General features: G+C 29.4%; 1 long non-coding RNA gene across 1 annotated transcript; it reads left to right on the forward strand.

Moving 5' to 3' along the window:
- The first annotated feature begins 670 nt into the window (after positions 1 to 670).
- LOC123215061 lies at positions 671 to 1,660 on the forward strand. Its single transcript, XR_006501943.1, has 2 exons — positions 671 to 1,288; positions 1,376 to 1,660. It is a non-coding gene; the product is annotated as an uncharacterized LOC123215061 (long non-coding RNA).
- Positions 1,661 to 5,683: the final 4,023 nt, after the last annotated feature.

Below are 5,683 nucleotides of genomic sequence, written 5' to 3' on the forward strand. Positions count from 1 at the left end.
ATATTTTTGTTAGGAAGGTTGTTAACTTCTTTTTTTTTTTTATAAGTGTTATTAGAATATTTTTAAAAAAATTTAGATTAATTCCTTTTTTCGCTAGGTGTATAGTTGTAGCCTTGATTTGGAGAGCCTTCTTTTTCTCATGAAGTGTTGGATAAGAGTGTTTGGTCGCTAATCGTTTGTTAAGACATCTATACCTTAAGTATAATTTTCATGGGCTAACAACTACCACATAAAAATCATCCTTCCATTTTTTGAGTGTGAAGAGGACTTTAAGAAAATTGAGAATCTTACGCTAAAAAGGGATGTTGCCACATGAAGATTTCACCACATCTTTTATATTGTGACATGCAAGCTAACGTTCTTATGACTCCGTAGTCTTTAAGCAATGTATCCATTTTATCGTTTCACTTTCTTTTTCTCATGAAATGTTGGATAAGAGTTGTCTGATCGCTAATCGTTTGTCAAGATATCTATACCTTAAGTATAATTTTCATGGGCTAACAACTACCATATAAAAATCATCCCTCCATTTTTTGAGTGTGAAGAGGACTTCAAGAAAATTGAGAATCTTATGCTAAAAAAGGATGTTGCCACATGAAGATTTCACCACATCTTTTATATTGTGACATGCAAACTAACGTTATTATGACTCTATAGTCTTTAAGCAATGTATCCATTTTATCGTTTCACTTTCTTTTGGAATAAACTTAGTCATATATTGTTTACATATCAAGATAACCAACAAATGTTTGTGGATAAAATTGAATGGATATGATGGATTCTCTGTGCTCCTTTATTTTTTGGCTATAGAAGGAAGGGGAGAATACATAAAACTACATACCTCACATAAAGTCTTCCTCATTGGTTGCAACTAGCATATGCTCTTTTTTAAGGTTTTCCTTGATGTAAAGGATAGTTGAGGCATTCTCCTAAGCCAATGGAAAATAAAAGTTCGAAGTTTTAATACCCTAAATAAGAGGAGATAGAAGGTGATTTTCACAATGGTGTTTCATACTTGCTATTGGGTGGTTTACGTATGTTTTTGGGGTGATGACTTTCCTTATACAAGTATGTCACCATTCCTTCATAAACTTGTACAATCTTAGTGTGAGATTTTACTTTGATTCTCACCTTAGTCTTTATTTTGTCCTTTCTTTGATGGGCAATAAAAAAAGTAAGTTTGCCTCATCGAATCTGAAATAGACTAAAGGAGAAGAATTCATGGGAGATGGTTTCTAAGGTTCTTTAAGAGAATTCAACATTTTTTGCACTGTATTTTTTCTAAAGGGTACCCTAATAATAAGTATTGTTTATTTTCTTGTGGAATTTTTGTGCCACGTAATATGTTTTGATTCATTGTTTTGTGTATTTATAGGTTACTAGGTTTTGCTCTTCCATTGGGTGAAGAAATGGTCTAACATAAAGGTAAACCATGGATTCATAGGGAAAACTTGTACTGACAAGGGAGAGCTTGAATGACTCTTAATAGGATTATTACATATCGCATAAGCTTTGAAGATGAATTAGTTATGTTTTATAAAACAGAGAGGTTATGCATTGCTTTTTGATTTGAAGTTTGATTGTTTGTAACCTTTCAATATTTTTTGTTGTGAGTCATTATCAGAATGATTAATAATTGTTACTGTAAAACATGTTTATGTCCTTTTAATGTCAAACTATGAGTGTGTGAATACACACCTTAAAAAAATATATCGAATTATAGAGATTCGATATAAAAATATAAAAACCCAAAATGTATAAAAAAGAGATAATCGATTTTTACTAATTCAACCAAAAAATTTAAAGATCTATATCTACTGTATCATGTGTTATTGAGTTGATCAAAAAACATTACAAGATACAAATAGAATAATGATCCCTTATCGGTTTGGTGATGTGGGGTTGAGAATGGGCTAATTCCTCGGAGGAGTTAACATGGTGTGCTGGCTGGTAGTTGAATGAAGGGACCCAACCTCATTAATGCTAAAGCTCATGTTACATCGCCCCCCCATCCACTTTCAAATTTTCTCTTCAATATTTCTTTTCTCCCTCTCCCTCTCTCCTTCTCTTCAATTGAATCTTGCGATTATCCTCTCAACATTAATGCTCCAAGTCCAACTATGATGTCTGTTAGAGAGTTGTGTTACAACGTGAATTTAACAAAGAGCTGAAATTTACCTTGAAACTTTAAAGCTTTGTTATAATCAAAGTGGGTGTGTTGCTGAGACAGATTGAATGTCATTGAAAGCAATAGGAAAATTGTCCAGAGGATTTGAGTGGGTGGTGAGTTGTTCTGTGGGGAACACGACGCAAGTGACAGAAATAGTACAGTGTAATCCTATTCTGAGATGATGCATCTGACATCTCATATCACAATACATATATATATATATATATATATGCCAAAAGATTATATATACATATATCTCATCAATGTAAAGTGAAAACATCCATCTTTTCTGGGGAAATAAAGTGACCATGATCATATCAGTAGTTTGGAGAAGTTATTGAGCAATATTTTGTTTTAATTTGAATATATAAACAAATATATTTATGTGTATTATTATATGATTGAATATTATTTTATTTTTAATTTAAAATCAATCAATTATATAATAATATATTATCTATATACTCAAATATGTATATAAATTTGTATACATATAATTACATTGATTTAATAGAGAAGTAAGACAAAAGGAATTGATTATGTTCTCCTCAAGAAACAATACCAAATGTTTAAGTGAAAGTTAAATAAATTGAAGGGTGAATATGAATAGGGAATATCCAAAAATAGCCAAAAAGCCAAAAGTTTTGTAGATTGATGGATGGGTGATGAAGATGAAGATGATCCACCCCATCCCCACTGATCAGAATTACAATCATAATGCCCTTTTGGAAATATGGGAAAGTTAAAAATCAATCAGGAAACCCCCAAATATTATTTTATTCATAATAATGTCATGATATAAATAATAGATTAGTCACCTAGAATTGCCAAAAGGTAGAGAGCCCAAAAGGACCCACTGGGTGAATCACATTATGTAGTATTTACCTTTTTGAAAAAAAAGAAAAAAAGAAAAAACCAAATTACATGTTACAAGAAATAAAGAAAATGTGTTGGGAGTAAAAATGGTAGCAATGCATGTGAGTACAAGGTACAAATCAAGTTCACAAGTATACAAAAATAGATTGTGCAGAGTTTGTGAGACTTTGGAGTGTTCCTATGATTGCCTCTCACCATCACAAAAATTAAATGACACTAGTATATCCCATGTGCTTGTGGCCCATTTTATTTATAGGTCAAATGATTCTTTACCCCATCAAGATTCAATGAAACTGATAAAATGATACATTTTTATTTATTGAATTTGAAAAACTCAATTCTTATCTATTATATGCTTCTTTTATTAAATTGATAAAATTTATCATTAACTTCTAAAAAATATCAAAACTCAAATCAATTTTAAATATTATATTTTGGTAATTTTTTAGGGATATAATTGTTATTTTTTAAAAATTATTAAGGGATATGTTAAAATTTTTAAATTTTCAAAAACACTCAAACTTTTTTTGAATATTCAAAAACCCCCTAAAATTTTTGTTAAAACCACTAGTATTTTTAAAAATTATCGTTTACTCCTAATTTTTTGAAAAGGGAAAATAAAAAAAAGGAAAAAATAAAATAAAAAGAATAAGTAAAAATAGTAAATATAGAAAGAACAACAGAAAATATAAATATCAATACAAAATGACCTTTTTGCCTTTTTATTTAACGGAAGTCACTAATGGAAATAAATAATAGGTGAGAATTTGACTTTTTGAAACTTAAAAGGAGGAAAATTTGTCATTTCAACAAACCTTGAGTGAGAAATAGTCTTGTGGCCTTTATTTATATATGATAACCTTATACATATTACTAGTTTTTTTATTTTGAATTTTTATTTTATTTTATATGAATTTGAATCGAGCAATGTTACATGTATATACTGTAAATATATAAAATAAATACATATATAATATGTCATCATATCATATTTGTAGAAATTAAGCAATCAAATTTGAATCAAATCGAGTCATCTATTTAATTCATGAGTTAAATCAAACCAAACTTTTTCTAACTTGAATTTGATTAGATTTCAAAATAAATCGAATATTTTAACTCAAATTCAGTTCAAATTCAAACTAAACGAATTTAAACAAAATCGAACCAATTTTTAAACCTAATCCAACTCAATTCAAGTCCCACACTAGAGATGTCCAGTCCCATCACAACTCAATTCTTATTTGTAGAAATAAAAATACATAAAAATGAATTTCCTGGTTATTAAAAAAAAAAAAAACTCTCTGTGCCTCATTTGTTTCCAAATCTAGCTCTCTCAAGAAATTCATCCAAGCCTTGTTCTTCTCATCAGTATAAATAGTCACCTCATAGTATCCTGGAACAGTTACTTATCCATCTGTTTATTGTTTAATTTGGGGTATTATTCTGTTTGAAAAGTTTATAAGTAGATTGAAAGGTTGGTTTTGCAAAGCTTTAGTCAATTGTAGGTTACCACCTGGTTGGTTGACCCACAGACAATTCCTATGAAATGAATGCATCATTGTGGAGAAAGTCTGGGGTGGGATGTGTAATATGAGGAGTAGATGACTTGATGAGCTTCCAAAGAGATGAAGACAAAGACAAGACAGCCTAAAGAAAATCACCCAACTCATAATTGCATTATTCCACTTGATCATCAATTATTTTTGCCACTCAAATCACTTTTTTTTGAAAATTTTTAATTACTAAATCAAATAATTAAATATTATTTTATTTTTAATTTAAAATTATTAAATCATATAATAATATATATTAAATATATATTTACAATAAATATACATAATTTTATTGTTATTTTAATACCAATTAAATTAAAGTTGGACCAAATAACATGTTACTCCAAAATTATAATAGGGTAGAGGAAAACCAAAAAGAAAGGTGGTTTCCAATCAAACTTATATCACACTCCTTTCTAGTACAAATTATTTGATTGTAAGTAATGGAATATTGGATAAATAACAAAAATACATTGGATTTGGTCTCTTCATGTTTCTTTCATAAGAGACAATGATTTTCATCATATTTTAAAATCATTAACATCAAAATGTCCCTAACTTTCATTTGGGCAAAATGGGCTGAAGCAATTAGCAAAGGCATGTGAAAATCTAATTATTCATCAATCAAAATAAGCCTCAAAATCAAACCCATATCTGGTTATTAGAATGCCAGATGGGTTTGTTTTATTTGACCTTTATTGATTAGTAATAATCTCTCCAAAATTAACAAACACCTCTAAACTTGTAACTTTTGTGTTAAGTTACATCTCTTATGATGGATGGATTTTGGTAGGTAGGGCAAAAATGAAAATCCTTGTCCACCCACCATGGCTTCAATCTCAAAGGGAACCTCAAATGTCATAGTAATATGTGTCATCAGCTTCCATTTTTAGTTTGTTTGGGCAATTTTAGTCAACCCATCACCTCCAAGTAGAGATAGCCTTGTAGCCGCACGTGTGACTGAGGTTTAACATTTTTTTTTAATTATCAGTTTGAACTTACTCATTTTGTGCTTCTAAGATTGAATTGAATTTCAATCCAAGTAATTTTTTTTTTTTAAGAGAAATTATATAAGAACAGAGTC

The sequence above is a fragment of the Mangifera indica genome, chromosome 4 (genome assembly GCF_011075055.1).
Source record: "Mangifera indica cultivar Alphonso chromosome 4, CATAS_Mindica_2.1, whole genome shotgun sequence".
NCBI classification, from domain to species: domain Eukaryota; kingdom Viridiplantae; phylum Streptophyta; class Magnoliopsida; order Sapindales; family Anacardiaceae; genus Mangifera; species Mangifera indica.